We start from the raw sequence: 20,680 nt of genomic DNA, 5'->3' as shown, positions 1-20,680 counted from the left end.
GACTGCTATTTCATCGCTGTTGTGAAACAAAGTCCTGCGGTGAGTCGATTCAACGTTACTTGGCTTTCTGGCGAATGGGAAAATCGTTCCGATGAATTTTGATGTCATATGTTATTGAATTTCTCCAATTTCCTTCGTTTCCGTCCCGGAGACACCGGAAGGGAAAGGTAATCTAATCGAGACTGTGATTGGTGAAATTCACTTTTTGTGGCCTATTCTTATTATGTTCTTTCTTTCTCTCTTTTCAGCATTGTCTGTGATATGGTGGTGCACTGAGGCTCAAGTATCATTGAAAGAGTAGTTTGGAATTGCCCTGATGTTAGTTGTGAGATTACTTTATGGCTCATGCCCTCGGAGTGTCTCACATTTAGCATTCATGCTCACTGTATCTGAAAATGCATTTGGTTTGCCAGTTTTGTTTGTGTTGCGTGTCAAATGTTTTCTGTTTTGCGATTCGTTCAATACATTACGAATTAACAGGCTTTCTGAGATAATTTCCAGCTGCAAAAACTCCTCAACTGAGAATCTGGGAAAATTTCACAGAGTATGGTCAGTCGGAGCAAAAGTAAGGAAGTCCTTCGTTTCTGCAGTGTTTCACAATACTACCTTTCCAGTGAGCAGTCGAACAGACTAAAGATTGTGCCACAGACTGCGACGGCCATCTCGGCTAAAAAGCTATCCTTTTAAAGCTGGTGTAAGCAACACAACGTTATTGGGCTACACCGGGTGAAAACAGATACTTCGGTGTATCTCGTCCATGCATACCACACAGCCAAAATTAAACAACTCCCATGAAACAACGAGCATTTGGAAACAGAAAGGTGAAAGGTAGAATGTCTTCAACTTTCAGTGTCGGATACCACTGAGCTGCAGCAGGGGCGGCTGTGGGCTTGTTTCTGTAGCATAGTGATCAGCACGTTCACCTTCCGCAAGATAGGTTCCCGCGGTCGAAACTGTTTTGTTCTTCATCTGCAGCCTTTTACATGGACAAGAACGGAGCTTTCCTGCTTGCTTTCCCATCTGCAAACCTGCCTTCGAATTTGCTTGAACAAATCTGCTCTCGTAGTGAAATGCAATGCATTTCCATTTGATTACTGTGCAGAGCATTGTAAAGATATTCTACAAACTGCTTCTGATCATGTGCCATTCAGTTGGAGAGTGTAGTTACCGATCCTTCCACGAAGAGCAATACTGCATTTGCATTCCTTGCTGAGGCGGCCCGGTTCAAAGACAGGGAAGAAGGTGATGCGCTGGTGTCACAGTGCACCACGGATTCCTGAACTATTCTGTCTGCCAAATGTACCCCAAAGTCGTATCTGAAAGGCCTCATTTGGAAGCTGTCTGTCGTTATTCAAAGTGCGAGAATTGGCACCAGAGGTCCTGAATCATGTTTTGGAGCAGTTCGCACGTTAGCGGCTCATTCAATCAGCAACAGCAATGAAAGAAATTGCACTCTCAGAGGAAGCTCTGGACCTGTGCTTTCAAAGCTAGTATTAAGGTGCGCCCCGAGATCTAAGCCATGTTGGAATTTAAACGGAGGAATCGACAAAGAGGCTGCAGAATAACATCGCATCCTTTTGCTTTTCTTTAAATCACTGATGAGCAGGAAAATGTCAACGGGGAGAGCGACTGGGAAAGTGAGGCAGTTGCAGCTCTGGTGAAACTCCTTCTTTTGGAGTCACTCAGCAACAAGAGGCGTGAAGGTGACTCAGGCGTGAGAGCTCTTCACATCGAGAACAAAAAGCAATCAAGTGCAGTTAGCACCTCTCCCGGAGTGGGGGGTGGGGTGAGATAATTAGCTTTTGATTTCAGTTACTATGTTCAAAAACTGCCTTTTAAATTGAGGTGAACAGAAACTGCATTTCTAATAAGCACCATGGAATTTAGCAAGATTTATTAAGTCGCTTCTCGTCGATTCCCACGCAGGTTTCCAACTCAGTTGTATCGATGTGGCTCATGTCCAGGTGTGAACATCCCTGCAGCCAATTGCACGGTTTAGGTAAAAGGCAAGGAAAGTGGCATCTCGAACTGGCCCCGAGGTCAGAGCATCCTCACACTGTGATCTGTCGTTCTCGGATTGTAATGCTACCTCCGCCTTTAGGCTGGAGAACATTCTTTGGGACTCTTATTCTGCAAAACAGACACAGTGACTGAAACTATGCTGCACGGTATGATGTGGAACACGGCCTGCTCAGCTTTGTGCATTTTCCCTGTAGTCCGGTGTGTTTCATGTTCCGTGTAAACGTGAAAGTTGTCCTGTTTCGAGCAATGGGTGAAATCATTTAGCAAAGTAAGAATCGAAATTGCAGTAATGTCAAGCAGTTCATGGTTATTTGACCAAATCATAAGCGAACATGTTTGCTCACGCACTCACAGATACATTTGTAGCTGAAAAGAGTCTGAGAAGATAGCCTCAGCTTACCATTGATTTTTATCCGGATTGATGAGCTATCATTATTTGTTGCGAAATTGATATTGTAGCCGGCACATCCAAGCAGCCGTGCGAGTCGGAGAGGAATCATGGAATCCATTTCACGTGACTTTCCATCTGTTGTCATGCAGGAGCTCAATTGGAAATGCAAGAAAATGGGGCTGCAGCGCAGCTGGTAGTGTGGCCGAGCGGTCTAAGGCGCTGGATTAAGGCTCCAGTCTCGACAGGGGCGTGGGTTCGAATCCCACCACTGCCATTTCTACTGTTCAGTTGCAACGACACAGCTTGTTAAAATGCCGTTTCCATTCCCGCTGTACTTCTGTTCACAAAAAATTTGATTTGCTTCCCGGGGAATTAAATGTGTAGTGGGAAAGTGCCAAATTGTCTATGCTGTCTTGATCGTGTTCGCCTCCCGCGTGGAAAATTGCAGAACCGCTCTACTGTTGCTTTATGTTCCAAGCATGTTGAGATTTTACTGGAACCGAATGGAGACTGCTATTTCATCGCTGTTGTGAAACAAAGTCCTGCGGTGAGTCGATTCATCGTTACTTGGCTTTCTGGCGAATGGGAAAATCGTTCCGATGAATTTTGATGTCATATGTTATTGAATTTCTCCAATTTCCTTCGTTTCCGTCCCGGAGACACCGGAAGGGAAAGGTAATCTAATCGAGACTGTGATTGGTGAAATTCACTTTTTGTGGCCTATTCTTATTATGTTCTTTCTTTCTCTCTTTTCAGCATTGTCTGTGATATGGTGGTGCACTGAGGCTCAAGTATCATTGAAAGAGTAGTTTGGAATTGCCCTGATGTTAGTTGTGAGATTACTTTATGGCTCATGCCCTCGGAGTGTCTCACATTTAGCATTCATGCTCACTGTATCTGAAAATGCATTTGGTTTGCCAGTTTTGTTTGTGTTGCGTGTCAAATGTTTTCTGTTTTGCGATTCGTTCAATACATTACGAATTAACAGGCTTTCTGAGATAATTTCCAGCTGCAAAAACTCCTCAACTGAGAATCTGGGAAAATTTCACAGAGTATGGTCAGTCGGAGCAAAAGTAAGGAAGTCCTTCGTTTCTGCAGTGTTTCACAATACTACCTTTCCAGTGAGCAGTCGAACAGACTAAAGATTGTGCCACAGACTGCGACGGCCATCTCGGCTAAAAAGCTATCCTTTTAAAGCTGGTGTAAGCAACACAACGTTATTGGGCTACACCGGGTGAAAACAGATACTTCGGTGTATCTCGTCCATGCATACCACACAGCCAAAATTAAACAACTCCCATGAAACAACGAGCATTTGGAAACAGAAAGGTGAAAGGTAGAATGTCTTCAACTTTCAGTGTCGGATACCACTGAGCTGCAGCAGGGGCGGCTGTGGGCTTGTTTCTGTAGCATAGTGATCAGCACGTTCACCTTCCGCAAGATAGGTTCCCGCGGTCGAAACTGTTTTGTTCTTCATCTGCAGCCTTTTACATGGACAAGAACGGAGCTTTCCTGCTTGCTTTCCCATCTGCAAACCTGCCTTCGAATTTGCTTGAACAAATCTGCTCTCGTAGTGAAATGCAATGCATTTCCATTTGATTACTGTGCAGAGCATTGTAAAGATATTCTACAAACTGCTTCTGATCATGTGCCATTCAGTTGGAGAGTGTAGTTACCGATCCTTCCACGAAGAGCAATACTGCATTTGCATTCCTTGCTGAGGCGGCCCGGTTCAAAGACAGGGAAGAAGGTGATGCGCTGGTGTCACAGTGCACCACGGATTCCTGAACTATTCTGTCTGCCAAATGTACCCCAAAGTCGTATCTGAAAGGCCTCATTTGGAAGCTGTCTGTCGTTATTCAAAGTGCGAGAATTGGCACCAGAGGTCCTGAATCATGTTTTGGAGCAGTTCGCACGTTAGCGGCTCATTCAATCAGCAACAGCAATGAAAGAAATTGCACTCTCAGAGGAAGCTCTGGACCTGTGCTTTCAAAGCTAGTATTAAGGTGCGCCCCGAGATCTAAGCCATGTTGGAATTTAAACGGAGGAATCGACAAAGAGGCTGCAGAATAACATCGCATCCTTTTGCTTTTCTTTAAATCACTGATGAGCAGGAAAATGTCAACGGGGAGAGCGACTGGGAAAGTGAGGCAGTTGCAGCTCTGGTGAAACTCCTTCTTTTGGAGTCACTCAGCAACAAGAGGCGTGAAGGTGACTCAGGCGTGAGAGCTCTTCACATCGAGAACAAAAAGCAATCAAGTGCAGTTAGCACCTCTCCCGGAGTGGGGGGTGGGGTGAGATAATTAGCTTTTGATTTCAGTTACTATGTTCAAAAACTGCCTTTTAAATTGAGGTGAACAGAAACTGCATTTCTAATAAGCACCATGGAATTTAGCAAGATTTATTGAGTCGCTTCTCGTCGATTCCCACGCAGGTTTCCAACTCAGTTGTATCGATGTGGCTCATGTCCAGGTGTGAACATCCCTGCAGCCAATTGCACGGTTTAGGTAAAAGGCAAGGAAAGTGGCATCTCGAACTGGCCCCGAGGTCAGAGCATCCTCACACTGTGATCTGTCGTTCTCGGATTGTAATGCTACCTCCGCTTTTAGGCTGGAGAACATTCTTTGGGACTCTTATTCTGCAAAACAGACACAGTGACTGAAACTATGCTGCACGGTATGATGTGGAACACGGCCTGCTCAGCTTTGTGCATTTTCCCTGTAGTCCGGTGTGTTTCATGTTCCGTGTAAACGTGAAAGTTGTCCTGTTTCGAGCAATGGGTGAAATCATTTAGCAAAGTAAGAATCGAAATTGCAGTAATGTCAAGCAGTTCATGGTTATTTGACCAAATCATAAGCGAACATGTTTGCTCACGCACTCACAGATACATTTGTAGCTGAAAAGAGTCTGAGAAGATAGCCTCAGCTTACCATTGATTTTTATCCGGATTGATGAGCTATCATTATTTGTTGCGAAATTGATATTGTAGCCGGCACATCCAAGCAGCCGTGCGAGTCGGAGAGGAATCATGGAACCCATTTCACGTGACTTTCCATCTGTTGTCATGCAGGAGCTCAATTGGAAATGCAAGAAAATGGGGCTGCAGCGCAGCTGGTAGTGTGGCCGAGCGGTCTAAGGCGCTGGATTAAGGCTCCAGTCTCGACAGGGGCGTGGGTTCGAATCCCACCACTGCCATTTCTACTGTTCAGTTGCAACGACACAGCTTGTTAAAATGCCGTTTCCATTCCCGCTGTACTTCTGTTCACAAAAAAATTTGATTTGCTTCCCGGGGAATTAAATGTGTAGTGGGAAAGTGCCAAATTGTCTATGCTGTCTTGATCGTGTTCGCCTCCCGCGTGGAAAATTGCAGAACCGCTCTACTGTTGCTTTATGTTCCAAGCATGTTGAGATTTTACTGGAACCGAATGGAGACTGCTATTTCATCGCTGTTGTGAAACAAAGTCCTGCGGTGAGTCGATTCATCGTTACTTGGCTTTCTGGCGAATGGGAAAATCGTTCCGATGAATTTTGATGTCATATGTTATTGAATTTCTCCAATTTCCTTCGTTTCCGTCCCGGAGACACCGGAAGGGAAAGGTAATCTAATCGAGACTGTGATTGGTGAAATTCACTTTTTGTGGCCTATTCTTATTATGTTCTTTCTTTCTCTCTTTTCAGCATTGTCTGTGATATGGTGGTGCACTGAGGCTCAAGTATCATTGAAAGAGTAGTTTGGAATTGCCCTGATGTTAGTTGTGAGATTACTTTATGGCTCATGCCCTCGGAGTGTCTCACATTTAGCATTCATGCTCACTGTATCTGAAAATGCATTTGGTTTGCCAGTTTTGTTTGTGTTGCGTGTCAAATGTTTTCTGTTTTGCGATTCGTTCAATACATTACGAATTAACAGGCTTTCTGAGATAATTTCCAGCTGCAAAAACTCCTCAACTGAGAATCTGGGAAAATTTCACAGAGTATGGTCAGTCGGAGCAAAAGTAAGGAAGTCCTTCGTTTCTGCAGTGTTTCACAATACTACCTTTCCAGTGAGCAGTCGAACAGACTAAAGATTGTGCCACAGACTGCGACGGCCATCTCGGCTAAAAAGCTATCCTTTTAAAGCTGGTGTAAGCAACACAACGTTATTGGGCTACACCGGGTGAAAACAGATACTTCGGTGTATCTCGTCCATGCATACCACACAGCCAAAATTAAACAACTCCCATGAAACAACGAGCATTTGGAAACAGAAAGGTGAAAGGTAGAATGTCTTCAACTTTCAGTGTCGGATACCACTGAGCTGCAGCGGGGCGGCTGTGGGCTTGTTTCTGTAGCATAGTGATCAGCACGTTCACCTTCCGCAAGATAGGTTCCCGCGGTCGAAACTGTTTTGTTCTTCATCTGCAGCCTTTTACATGGACAAGAACGGAGCTTTCCTGCTTGCTTTCCCATCTGCAAACCTGCCTTCGAATTTGCTTGAACAAATCTGCTCTCGTAGTGAAATGCAATGCATTTCCATTTGATTACTGTGCAGAGCATTGTAAAGATATTCTACAAACTGCTTCTGATCATGTGCCATTCAGTTGGAGAGTGTAGTTACCGATCCTTCCACGAAGAGCAATACTGCATTTGCATTCCTTGCTGAGGCGGCCCGGTTCAAAGACAGGGAAGAAGGTGATGCGCTGGTGTCACAGTGCACCACGGATTCCTGAACTATTCTGTCTGCCAAATGTACCCCAAAGTCGTATCTGAAAGGCCTCATTTGGAAGCTGTCTGTCGTTATTCAAAGTGCGAGAATTGGCACCAGAGGTCCTGAATCATGTTTTGGAGCAGTTCGCACGTTAGCGACTCATTCAATCAGCAACAGCAATGAAAGAAATTGCACTCTCAGAGGAAGCTCTGGACCTGTGCTTTCAAAGCTAGTATTAAGGTGCGCCCCGAGATCTAAGCCATGTTGGAATTTAAACGGAGGAATCGACAAAGAGGCTGCAGAATAACATCGCATCCTTTTGCTTTTCTTTAAATCACTGATGAGCAGGAAAATGTCAACGGGGAGAGCGACTGGGAAAGTGAGGCAGTTGCAGCTCTGGTGAAACTCCTTCTTTTGGAGTCACTCAGCAACAAGAGGCGTGAAGGTGACTCAGGCGTGAGAGCTCTTCACATCGAGAACAAAAAGCAATCAAGTGCAGTTAGCACCTCTCCCGGAGTGGGGGGTGGGGTGAGATAATTAGCTTTTGATTTCAGTTACTATGTTCAAAAACTGCCTTTTAAATTGAGGTGAACAGAAACTGCATTTCTAATAAGCACCATGGAATTTAGCAAGATTTATTGAGTCGCTTCTCGTCGATTCCCACGCAGGTTTCCAACTCAGTTGTATCGATGTGGCTCATGTCCAGGTGTGAACATCCCTGCAGCCAATTGCACGGTTTAGGTAAAAGGCAAGGAAAGTGGCATCTCGAACTGGCCCCGAGGTCAGAGCATCCTCACACTGTGATCTGTCGTTCTCGGATTGTAATGCTACCTCCGCTTTTAGGCTGGAGAACATTCTTTGGGACTCTTATTCTGCAAAACAGACACAGTGACTGAAACTATGCTGCACGGTATGATGTGGAACACGGCCTGCTCAGCTTTGTGCATTTTCCCTGTAGTCCGGTGTGTTTCATGTTCCGTGTAAACGTGAAAGTTGTCCTGTTTCGAGCAATGGGTGAAATCATTTAGCAAAGTAAGAATCGAAATTGCAGTAATGTCAAGCAGTTCATGGTTATTTGACCAAATCATAAGCGAACATGTTTGCTCACGCACTCACAGATACATTTGTAGCTGAAAAGAGTCTGAGAAGATAGCCTCAGCTTACCATTGATTTTTATCCGGATTGATGAGCTATCATTATTTGTTGCGAAATTGATATTGTAGCCGGCACATCCAAGCAGCCGTGCGAGTCGGAGAGGAATCATGGAATCCATTTCACGTGACTTTCCATCTGTTGTCATGCAGGAGCTCAATTGGAAATGCAAGAAAATGGGGTTGCAGCGCAGCTGGTAGTGTGGCCGAGCGGTCTAAGGCGCTGGATTAAGGCTCCAGTCTCGACAGGGGCGTGGGTTCGAATCCCACCACTGCCATTTCTACTGTTCAGTTGCAACGACACAGCTTGTTAAAATGCCGTTTCCATTCCCGCTGTACTTCTGTTCACAAAAAATTTGATTTGCTTCCCGGGGAATTAAATGTGTAGTGGGAAAGTGCCAAATTGTCTATGCTGTCTTGATCGTGTTCGCCTCCCGCGTGGAAAATTGCAGAACCGCTCTACTGTTGCTTTATGTTCCAAGCATGTTGAGATTTTACTGGAACCGAATGGAGACTGCTATTTCATCGCTGTTGTGAAACAAAGTCCTGCGGTGAGTCGATTCATCGTTACTTGGCTTTCTGGCGAATGGGAAAATCGTTCCGATGAATTTTGATGTCATATGTTATTGAATTTCTCCAATTTCCTTCGTTTCCGTCCCGGAGACACCGGAAGGGAAAGGTAATCTAATCGAGACTGTGATTGGTGAAATTCACTTTTTGTGGCCTATTCTTATTATGTTCTTTCTTTCTCTCTTTTCAGCATTGTCTGTGATATGGTGGTGCACTGAGGCTCAAGTATCATTGAAAGAGTAGTTTGGAATTGCCCTGATGTTAGTTGTGAGATTACTTTATGGCTCATGCCCTCGGAGTGTCTCACATTTAGCATTCATGCTCACTGTATCTGAAAATGCATTTGGTTTGCCAGTTTTGTTTGTGTTGCGTGTCAAATGTTTTCTGTTTTGCGATTCGTTCAATACATTACGAATTAACAGGCTTTCTGAGATAATTTCCAGCTGCAAAAACTCCTCAACTGAGAATCTGGGAAAATTTCACAGAGTATGGTCAGTCGGAGCAAAAGTAAGGAAGTCCTTCGTTTCTGCAGTGTTTCACAATACTACCTTTCCAGTGAGCAGTCGAACAGACTAAAGATTGTGCCACAGACTGCGACGGCCATCTCGGCTAAAAAGCTATCCTTTTAAAGCTGGTGTAAGCAACACAACGTTATTGGGCTACACCGGGTGAAAACAGATACTTCGGTGTATCTCGTCCATGCATACCACACAGCCAAAATTAAACAACTCCCATGAAACAACGAGCATTTGGAAACAGAAAGGTGAAAGGTAGAATGTCTTCAACTTTCAGTGTCGGATACCACTGAGCTGCAGCAGGGGCGGCTGTGGGCTTGTTTCTGTAGCATAGTGATCAGCACGTTCACCTTCCGCAAGATAGGTTCCCGCGGTCGAAACTGTTTTGTTCTTCATCTGCAGCCTTTTACATGGACAAGAACGGAGCTTTCCTGCTTGCTTTCCCATCTGCAAACCTGCCTTCGAATTTGCTTGAACAAATCTGCTCTCGTAGTGAAATGCAATGCATTTCCATTTGATTACTGTGCAGAGCATTGTAAAGATATTCTACAAACTGCTTCTGATCATGTGCCATTCAGTTGGAGAGTGTAGTTACCGATCCTTCCACGAAGAGCAATACTGCATTTGCATTCCTTGCTGAGGCGGCCCGGTTCAAAGACAGGGAAGAAGGTGATGCGCTGGTGTCACAGTGCACCACGGATTCCTGAACTATTCTGTCTGCCAAATGTACCCCAAAGTCGTATCTGAAAGGCCTCATTTGGAAGCTGTCTGTCGTTATTCAAAGTGCGAGAATTGGCACCAGAGGTCCTGAATCATGTTTTGGAGCAGTTCGCACGTTAGCGGCTCATTCAATCAGCAACAGCAATGAAAGAAATTGCACTCTCAGAGGAAGCTCTGGACCTGTGCTTTCAAAGCTAGTATTAAGGTGCGCCCCGAGATCTAAGCCATGTTGGAATTTAAACGGAGGAATCGACAAAGAGGCTGCAGAATAACATCGCATCCTTTTGCTTTTCTTTAAATCACTGATGAGCAGGAAAATGTCAACGGGGAGAGCGACTGGGAAAGTGAGGCAGTTGCAGCTCTGGTGAAACTCCTTCTTTTGGAGTCACTCAGCAACAAGAGGCGTGAAGGTGACTCAGGCGTGAGAGCTCTTCACATCGAGAACAAAAAGCAATCAAGTGCAGTTAGCACCTCTCCCGGAGTGGGGGGTGGGGTGAGATAATTAGCTTTTGATTTCAGTTACTATGTTCAAAAACTGCCTTTTAAATTGAGGTGAACAGAAACTGCATTTCTAATAAGCACCATGGAATTTAGCAAGATTTATTGAGTCGCTTCTCGTCGATTCCCACGCAGGTTTCCAACTCAGTTGTATCGATGTGGCTCATGTCCAGGTGTGAACATCCCTGCAGCCAATTGCACGGTTTAGGTAAAAGGCAAGGAAAGTGGCATCTCGAACTGGCCCCGAGGTCAGAGCATCCTCACACTGTGATCTGTCGTTCTCGGATTGTAATGCTACCTCCGCTTTTAGGCTGGAGAACATTCTTTGGGACTCTTATTCTGCAAAACAGACACAGTGACTGAAACTATGCTGCACGGTATGATGTGGAACACGGCCTGCTCAGCTTTGTGCATTTTCCCTGTAGTCCGGTGTGTTTCATGTTCCGTGTAAACGTGAAAGTTGTCCTGTTTCGAGCAATGGGTGAAATCATTTAGCAAAGTAAGAATCGAAATTGCAGTAATGTCAAGCAGTTCATGGTTATTTGACCAAATCATAAGCGAACATGTTTGCTCACGCACTCACAGATACATTTGTAGCTGAAAAGAGTCTGAGAAGATAGCCTCAGCTTACCATTGATTTTTATCCGGATTGATGAGCTATCATTATTTGTTGCGAAATTGATATTGTAGCCGGCACATCCAAGCAGCCGTGCGAGTCGGAGAGGAATCATGGAACCCATTTCACGTGACTTTCCATCTGTTGTCATGCAGGAGCTGAATTGGAAATGCAAGAAAATAGGGTTGCAGCGCAGCTGGTAGTGTGGCCGAGCGGTCTAAGGCGCTGGATTAAGGCTCCAGTCTCGACAGGGGCGTGGGTTCGAATCCCACCACTGCCATTTCTACTGTTCAGTTGCAACGACACAGCTTGTTAAAATGCCGTTTCCATTCCCGCTGTACTTCTGTTCACAAAAAAATTTGATTTGCTTCCCGGGGAATTAAATGTGTAGTGGGAAAGTGCCAAATTGTCTATGCTGTCTTGATCGTGTTCGCCTCCCGCGTGGAAAATTGCAGAACAGCTCTACTGTTGCTTTATGTTCCAAGCATGTTGAGATTTTACTGGAACCGAATGGAGACTGCTATTTCATCGCTGTTGTGAAACAAAGTCCTGCGGTGAGTCGATTCATCGTTACTTGGCTTTCTGGCGAATGGGAAAATCGTTCCGATGAATTTTGATGTCATATGTTATTGAATTTCTCCAATTTCCTTCGTTTCCGTCCCGGAGACACCGGAAGGGAAAGGTAATCTAATCGAGACTGTGATTGGTGAAATTCACTTTTTGTGGCCTATTCTTATTATGTTCTTTCTTTCTCTCTTTTCAGCATTGTCTGTGATATGGTGGTGCACTGAGGCTCAAGTATCATTGAAAGAGTAGTTTGGAATTGCCCTGATGTTAGTTGTGAGATTACTTTATGGCTCATGCCCTCGGAGTGTCTCACATTTAGCATTCATGCTCACTGTATCTGAAAATGCATTTGGTTTGCCAGTTTTGTTTGTGTTGCGTGTCAAATGTTTTCTGTTTTGCGATTCGTTCAATACATTACGAATTAACAGGCTTTCTGAGATAATTTCCAGCTGCAAAAACTCCTCAACTGAGAATCTGGGAAAATTTCACAGAGTATGGTCAGTCGGAGCAAAAGTAAGGAAGTCCTTCGTTTCTGCAGTGTTTCACAATACTACCTTTCCAGTGAGCAGTCGAACAGACTAAAGATTGTGCCACAGACTGCGACGGCCATCTCGGCTAAAAAGCTATCCTTTTAAAGCTGGTGTAAGCAACACAACGTTATTGGGCTACACCGGGTGAAAACAGATACTTCGGTGTATCTCGTCCATGCATACCACACAGCCAAAATTAAACAACTCCCATGAAACAACGAGCATTTGGAAACAGAAAGGTGAAAGGTAGAATGTCTTCAACTTTCAGTGTCGGATACCACTGAGCTGCAGCGGGGCGGCTGTGGGCTTGTTTCTGTAGCATAGTGATCAGCACGTTCACCTTCCGCAAGATAGGTTCCCGCGGTCGAAACTGTTTTGTTCTTCATCTGCAGCCTTTTACATGGACAAGAACGGAGCTTTCCTGCTTGCTTTCCCATCTGCAAACCTGCCTTCGAATTTGCTTGAACAAATCTGCTCTCGTAGTGAAATGCAATGCATTTCCATTTGATTACTGTGCAGAGCATTGTAAAGATATTCTACAAACTGCTTCTGATCATGTGCCATTCAGTTGGAGAGTGTAGTTACCGATCCTTCCACGAAGAGCAATACTGCATTTGCATTCCTTGCTGAGGCGGCCCGGTTCAAAGACAGGGAAGAAGGTGATGCGCTGGTGTCACAGTGCACCACGGATTCCTGAACTATTCTGTCTGCCAAATGTACCCCAAAGTCGTATCTGAAAGGCCTCATTTGGAAGCTGTCTGTCGTTATTCAAAGTGCGAGAATTGGCACCAGAGGTCCTGAATCATGTTTTGGAGCAGTTCGCACGTTAGCGGCTCATTCAATCAGCAACAGCAATGAAAGAAATTGCACTCTCAGAGGAAGCTCTGGACCTGTGCTTTCAAAGCTAGTATTAAGGTGCGCCCCGAGATCTAAGCCATGTTGGAATTTAAACGGAGGAATCGACAAAGAGGCTGCAGAATAACATCGCATCCTTTTGCTTTTCTTTAAATCACTGATGAGCAGGAAAATGTCAACGGGGAGAGCGACTGGGAAAGTGAGGCAGTTGCAGCTCTGGTGAAACTCCTTCTTTTGGAGTCACTCAGCAACAAGAGGCGTGAAGGTGACTCAGGCGTGAGAGCTCTTCACATCGAGAACAAAAAGCAATCAAGTGCAGTTAGCACCTCTCCCGGAGTGGGGGGTGGGGTGAGATAATTAGCTTTTGATTTCAGTTACTATGTTCAAAAACTGCCTTTTAAATTGAGGTGAACAGAAACTGCATTTCTAATAAGCACCATGGAATTTAGCAAGATTTATTGAGTCGCTTCTCGTCGATTCCCACGCAGGTTTCCAACTCAGTTGTATCGATGTGGCTCATGTCCAGGTGTGAACATCCCTGCAGCCAATTGCACGGTTTAGGTAAAAGGCAAGGAAAGTGGCATCTCGAACTGGCCCCGAGGTCAGAGCATCCTCACACTGTGATCTGTCGTTCTCGGATTGTAATGCTACCTCCGCTTTTAGGCTGGAGAACATTCTTTGGGACTCTTATTCTGCAAAACAGACACAGTGACTGAAACTATGCTGCACGGTATGATGTGGAACACGGCCTGCTCAGCTTTGTGCATTTTCCCTGTAGTCCGGTGTGTTTCATGTTCCGTGTAAACGTGAAAGTTGTCCTGTTTCGAGCAATGGGTGAAATCATTTAGCAAAGTAAGAATCGAAATTGCAGTAATGTCAAGCAGTTCATGGTTATTTGACCAAATCATAAGCGAACATGTTTGCTCACGCACTCACAGATACATTTGTAGCTGAAAAGAGTCTGAGAAGATAGCCTCAGCTTACCATTGATTTTTATCCGGATTGATGAGCTATCATTATTTGTTGCGAAATTGATATTGTAGCCGGCACATCCAAGCAGCCGTGCGAGTCGGAGAGGATCATGGAACCCATTTCACGTGACTTTCCATCTGTTGTCATGCAGGAGCTCAATTGGAAATGCAAGAAAATGGGGCGGCAGCGCAGCTGGTAGTGTGGCCGAGCGGTCTAAGGCGCTGGATTAAGGCTCCAGTCTCGACAGGGGCGTGGGTTCGAATCCCACCACTGCCATTTCTACTGTTCAGTTGCAACGACACAGCTTGTTAAAATGCCGTTTCCATTCCCGCTGTACTTCTGTTCACAAAAAAATTGATTTGCTTCCCGGGGAATTAAATGTGTAGTGGGAAAGTGCCAAATTGTCTATGCTGTCTTGATCGTGTTCGCCTCCCGCGTGGAAAATTGCAGAACAGCTCTACTGTTGCTTTATGTTCCAAGCATGTTGAGATTTTACTGGAACCGAATGGAGACTGCTATTTCATCGCTGTTGTGAAACAAAGTCCTGCGGTGAGTCGATTCATCGTTACTTGGCTTTCTGGCGAATGGGAAAATCGTTCCGATGAATTTTGATGTCATATGTTATTGAATTTCTCCAATTTCCTTCGTTTCCGTCCCGGAGACACCGGAAGGGAAAGGTAATCTAATCGAGACTGTGATTGGTGAAATTCACTTTTTGTGGCCTATTCTTATTATGTTCTTTCTTTCTCTCTTTTCAGCATTGTCTGTGATATGGTGGTGCACTGAGGCTCAAGTATCATTGAAAGAGTAGTTTGGAATTGCCCTGATGTTAGTTGTGAGATTACTTTATGGCTCATGCCCTCGGAGTGTCTCACATTTAGCATTCATGCTCACTGTATCTGAAAATGCATTTGGTTTGCCAGTTTTGTTTGTGTTGCGTGTCAAATGTTTTCTGTTTTGCGATTCGTTCAATACATTACGAATTAACAGGCTTTCTGAGATAATTTCCAGCTGCAAAAACTCCTCAACTGAGAATCTGGGAAAATTTCACAGAGTATGGTCAGTCGGAGCAAAAGTAAGGAAGTCCTTCGTTTCTGCAGTGTTTCACAATACTACCTTTCCAGTGAGCAGTCGAACAGACTAAAGATTGTGCCACAGACTGCGACGGCCATCTCGGCTAAAAAGCTATCCTTTTAAAGCTGGTGTAAGCAACACAACGTTATTGGGCTACACCGGGTGAAAACAGATACTTCGGTGTATCTCGTCCATGCATACCACACAGCCAAAATTAAACAACTCCCATGAAACAACGAGCATTTGGAAACAGAAAGGTGAAAGGTAGAATGTCTTCAACTTTCAGTGTCGGATACCACTGAGCTGCAGCAGGGGCGGCTGTGGGCTTGTTTCTGTAGCATAGTGATCAGCACGTTCACCTTCCGCAAGATAGGTTCCCGCGGTCGAAACTGTTTTGTTCTTCATCTGCAGCCTTTTACATGGACAAGAACGGAGCTTTCCTGCTTGCTTTCCCATCTGCAAACCTGCCTTCGAATTTGCTTGAACAAATCTGCTCTCGTAGTGAAATGCAATGCATTTCCATTTGATTACTGTGCAGAGCATTGTAAAGATATTCTACAAACTGCTTCTGATCATGTGCCATTCAGTTGGAGAGTGTAGTTACCGATCCTTCCACGAAGAGCAATACTGCATTTGCATTCCTTGCTGAGGCGGCCCGGTTCAAAGACAGGGAAGAAGGTGATGCGCTGGTGTCACAGTGCACCACGGATTCCTGAACTATTCTGTCTGCCAAATGTACCCCAAAGTCGTATCTGAAAGGCCTCATTTGGAAGCTGTCTGTCGTTATTCAAAGTGCGAGAATTGGCACCAGAGGTCCTGAATCATGTTTTGGAGCAGTTCGCACGTTAGCGGCTCATTCAATCAGCAACAGCAATGAAAGAAATTGCACTCTCAGAGGAAGCTCTGGACCTGTGCTTTCAAAGCTAGTATTAAGGTGCGCCCCGAGATCTAAGCCATGTTGGAATTTAAACGGAGGAATCGACAAAGAGGCTGCAGAATAACATCGCATCCTTTTGCTTTTCTTTAAATCACTGATGAGCAGGAAAATGTCAACGGGGAGAGCGACTGGGAAAGTGAGGCAGTTGCAGCTCTGGTGAAACTCCTTCTTTTGGAGTCACTCAGCAACAAGAGGCGTGAAGGTGACTCAGGCGTGAGAGCTCTTCACATCGAGAACAAAAAGCAATCAAGTGCAGTTAGCACCTCTCCCGGAGTGGGGGGTGGGGTGAGATAATTAGCTTTTGATTTCAGTTACTATGTTCAAAAACTGCCTTTTAAATTGAGGTGAACAGAAACTGCATTTCTAATAAGCACCATGGAATTTAGCAAGATTTATTGAGTCGCTTCTCGTCGATTCCCACGCAGGTTTCCAACTCAGTTGTATCGATGTGGCTCATGTCCAGGTGTGAACATCCCTGCAGCCAATTGCACGGTTTAGGTAAAAGGCAAGGAAAGTGGCATCTCGAACTGGCCCCGAGGTCAGAGCATCCTCACACTGTGATCTGTCGTTCTCGGACTGTAATGCTACCTCCGATTTTAGGCTGGAGAACATTCTTTGGGACTCTTATTCTGCAAAACAGACACAGTGACTGAAACTATGCTGCACGGTATGATGTGGAACACGGCCTGCTCAGCTTTGTGCATTTTCCCTGTAGTCCGGTGTGTTTCATGTTCCGTGTAAACGTGAAAGTTGTCCTGTTTCGAGCAATGGGTGAAATCATTTAGCAAAGTAAGAATCGAAATTGCAGTAATGTCAAGCAGTTCATGGTTATTTGACCAAATCATAAGCGAACATGTTTGCTCACGCACTCACAGATACATTTGTAGCTGAAAAGAGTCTGAGAAGATAGCCTCAGCTTACCATTGATTTTTATCCGGATTGATGAGCTATCATTATTTGTTGCGAAATTGATATTGTAGCCGGCACATCCAAGCAGCCGTGCGAGTCGGAGAGGAATCATGGAACCCATTTCACGTGACTTTCCATCTGTTGTCATGCAGGAGCTGAATTGGAAATGCAAGAAAATGGGGTTGCAGCGCAGCTGGTAGTGTGGCCGAGCGGTCTAAGGCGCTGGATTAAGGCTCCAGTCTCGACAGGGGCGTGGGTTCGAATCCCACCACTGCCATTTCTACTGATCAGCTGCCATGACACAGCTTGTTGCAATGCTGTGTCCATTCCCGCTGTACTTCTGTTCCCAAAAAAATTTGTTTTACTTCCCGGGGAATTAACTGTGGTGTGGAAACATGCTGCGTTTTGCAAAGTTTCTCAGCTGTCATGACGGTGTTCACCTCCCGGGCAGAAGGCCACAAACAGCTCTACTGTTGCTTTATGTCCCAGGCAAGTTGAGTTGTTACTCGACAAGAATGGAGACTGTCATTTCATCGCTGTTGTTAAACAAACTTCTGCGGTGAGTCGATTCATCGTGATTTGGCTTTCTGATGAATTGGAAAATCATTCCAGTGAATATGTTATTGAGTTTCTCCCATTTCCTTCATTTCCGTCCTGGAAACATCGGCGTGTGAAATCATAATTGATCCGTTCCCTGGCTACAGTCTCCGAACACATTCCCATTCTGCTCCCCTAACAACAAACTGTGCATTGTACCCCACTCTTTTCTCACATGAAAGACCTGTAGCCACATCTCGTGACTGTTCTCTGGCCGAGTTCTGTACTCCGAGCAATGACTTGTGACTCAGTCCTCCCTATTTCCCTAGTAACGGCTGAAACCTCACCCCGACTCTGTTCTCCTCCCAACTGCCTGTGACGGCATCCCCGCTGCATATCGATCACAAGAGCCTTCCCCATACTCTACCCCTCGCAACGGCCTGTGAACCCATTCCCATTTTGTTCCTCTCGTAATGGCCAATGTACCCATCCTCATTCTTTTCTCTCAGCAACGGCTTGGAAATCCATTTCAACTCTCTTCTACCACCAACGACGTGTGATCCCATCCGCACTGTGATGTCCATGGTCTGTGTATCCATATGCACGATTGCTCTCAGAGCCACGGTCTGTGAACCCATTCTCATCCTGCTTCCCTATCAATTTTCTGAACCCAATCCCACGTTTTTCTCCCATAAACGACCTGTAATCCCATTCTGACTCTGTTGTCCAGGCATTGGCCTGTGATCCCGTTTCGTGACTGTTTTCGTAGCAATATGATGTGATCCCAGCCCCATTTTGCTTACGTCGCAACAATGTGTAACCCAATCCCCACTCTGCCTCCCCAGGAATTACCTGTGAAACATTCCCCACTCTGTTCTACGACTGATGGCCTGTTAAATCAATCTGTTCCCTACCAAGAGCCTGCAACCCCATTCCCAATCTGTTATCTTGGAAACAATCTGCGAACACATCACTCCATATCTTGCCCTAACAGCAGCTTGTGTCTTCATCCCTGCGGTTTTCCATGAACAATTGCCTGTGATTTCTTCACGACAGAAGCAAAACCAAGCATCAGGTAATTCAGAGACATGGAGATTGGTAGGTAGAGAGAGTGCAAGATGGAGAGTGAGTGAAGGAAAACGGCGGAGGATGTGTAAGACCAGAAGCGAGAGCAAAGACAGCAAAACTCAAACCCAACTCTCAAACCCGGTCCCCTCCACATCCTTGAGAAACAGGACTGGGGTTAAAACTTCGCGAGGAGATTTGTAACTCGGGTGCTCGTTGTTGTGGTTCTGTTGGCCAGGCTGCGAATTTTTGTTGCAGACGTTTCATCCCCTGTCTATGTGACATCCTCAGTGCTTGGGAGCCTCCTGTGAAGCGCTCCTGTGATGTTTCCTCCGGAATTTATAGTGGTTTGTCTCTGCCACTTCCGGTTGTCAGTTCCAGCTGTCCCTTGCAGTGGTCGGTATATTGGATCCAGGTCGATGTGCTTATTGATTGAATCTGTGGATGAGTGCATTGCCTCTAGGAATTCCCTGGCTGATCTCTGTTTGGCTTGTCCTATAATAGTAGTGTTGTCCCAGTCAAACTCATGTTGCTTGTCATCTGCGTGTGTAGCTACTCAGGATAGCTGGTCGTGTCGTTTCGTGGCTAATTGGTTTTCATGGATGCGGATCGTTATTTGTCTTCCTGTTTGTCCTATGTAGTGTTTTGTGCAGTCCTTGCATGGGAGTTTGTACACTGTGTTGGTTTTGCTCATGCTGGGTATCGGGTTCTTCGTTCTGGTGAGTCGTTGTCTGAGAGTGGCTGTGGGTTTGTGTGCTGCTATGAGTCCTCGTGGTCGCAGTAATCTGGTTGTCAGTTTTGAAACACTCTTGATGTATGGTAGTGTGGCTAGTCATTTGCGTTGTGGCATGTCCTCGTTCCGTTGCCTTTCACTTAGGCATCTGTTGATGAAATTGCGGGGTTATCCGTTTTTGGTGAAAACATTGTATCGGTGTTATTCTTCCTGTTTTTGCAGTCCTGGTGTACTGAAGTGTGTTGTTGCCCTTTTGAAGTGTGTTTTGATGCAACTTATTTCGTGTGTGATGGTGTGGTTGCTTTCATAGTTCAGGACTTGGTCTGTGTGAGTGACTTTCCTGTATACCTTTGTGGTGAATTCTCTGTTCGGTGTTCTCTGTACCATCACGTCTAGGAATGGGAGTTGATTGTCCTTTTCTTCTTCTCTAGTGAATCGGATTCCTGTGAGGATGGAGTTGATGATCGGGTGTGTGTTCGCTATTTCTGTGTTTTTAATGATTACAAAGGTGCAATCCACATATCTGACCCAGAGTTGAATTTGCGGTTAGACAGTTTGTTCTAACCTTTGCATTACCGCTTCTGCTATGAGTCCAGAGATGGGTGAACCCATTGGTGTACCGTTCATATATTTGGTTGTTGAATATGAAGCGTGTTGTGAGGCACCGGCCTAGTAGTTTAACTATGCCATCCGTGTTGAAAGATTCAACGCCCTGTTGTCTGTTCTGTATGTCCAGCAGGTTGGCTATTGTTTCTCTGGCTAGGGTTTTGTCGATAGAAGTGAACAATGCCGTTACATCGAATGAGACCATAGTTTCTTCCTTGTCTATATGGATATTTCTGATGATGTCCAAGAATTCCAGCGTTGACTGTATAGAGTGTCTGGATCCGCTGATCAGGTGTTTTTATTTCTGTTGCAGTTCTTTAGCCAGTTTGTGTGATGGTGTCCCTGGTAGTGATACTTTGGGTCTGAGTGGGATGTCTGGTTTGTGCACTTTATGTAGTCCATAAAATCTGGGGGTGTTGTTGCTTTCAGGTTTCATTCTTTGTAGGTCAAATCTGGTTATCCATTGACAGTTTTTCCTTTGACAGTTGAAGGCTGGTTATTTGCAGGCCCTGCAGAAGGGTCACTCTTTCAAATTTTGATGTGCTGTTTCATTGAGGTCTCTATTCAATCCCCTGTGAAAGAAGATATAAGTGACATTGTCAGCTCAGGAAAGAAATTCACGAAAGAAAGTCTGAGAACCTTAGAGGAGAACAGATTAATTGAGCAGAAGCCAAACTCAGGGAAAAAGATTCCCCAGAACGTTCTGTCTCAAAGGTTTCCAGTGT

General features: G+C 45.1%; 6 non-coding genes across 6 annotated transcripts; all 6 read left to right on the top strand.

The window, feature by feature from the left end:
• Positions 1-2,605: 2,605 nt before the first annotated feature.
• On the top strand, positions 2,606-2,687 carry trnal-aag (transfer RNA leucine (anticodon AAG)). The gene has a single exon. It is a non-coding gene; the product is annotated as a tRNA-Leu (tRNA).
• Positions 2,688-5,526: 2,839 nt separating this feature from the next.
• Positions 5,527-5,608, top strand: trnal-aag (transfer RNA leucine (anticodon AAG)). The gene has a single exon. It is a non-coding gene; the product is annotated as a tRNA-Leu (tRNA).
• Positions 5,609-8,447: 2,839 nt separating this feature from the next.
• Positions 8,448-8,529, top strand: trnal-aag (transfer RNA leucine (anticodon AAG)). The gene has a single exon. It is a non-coding gene; the product is annotated as a tRNA-Leu (tRNA).
• A 2,839-nt stretch (positions 8,530-11,368) lies between these two features.
• On the top strand, positions 11,369-11,450 carry trnal-aag (transfer RNA leucine (anticodon AAG)). Its single transcript has one exon. It is a non-coding gene; the product is annotated as a tRNA-Leu (tRNA).
• A 2,838-nt stretch (positions 11,451-14,288) lies between these two features.
• trnal-aag (transfer RNA leucine (anticodon AAG)) lies at positions 14,289-14,370 on the top strand. The gene has a single exon. It is a non-coding gene; the product is annotated as a tRNA-Leu (tRNA).
• A 2,839-nt stretch (positions 14,371-17,209) lies between these two features.
• Positions 17,210-17,291, top strand: trnal-aag (transfer RNA leucine (anticodon AAG)). The gene has a single exon. It is a non-coding gene; the product is annotated as a tRNA-Leu (tRNA).
• The last annotated feature ends 3,389 nt before the right edge of the window (positions 17,292-20,680 follow it).

The sequence above is a fragment of the Hemiscyllium ocellatum genome, unplaced genomic scaffold (assembly GCF_020745735.1).
Source record: "Hemiscyllium ocellatum isolate sHemOce1 unplaced genomic scaffold, sHemOce1.pat.X.cur. scaffold_294_pat_ctg1, whole genome shotgun sequence".
NCBI classification, from domain to species: domain Eukaryota; kingdom Metazoa; phylum Chordata; class Chondrichthyes; order Orectolobiformes; family Hemiscylliidae; genus Hemiscyllium; species Hemiscyllium ocellatum.
Note: the sequence above shows the minus strand (reverse complement) of the source record. Positions and strands in the feature narration are given on the sequence as shown.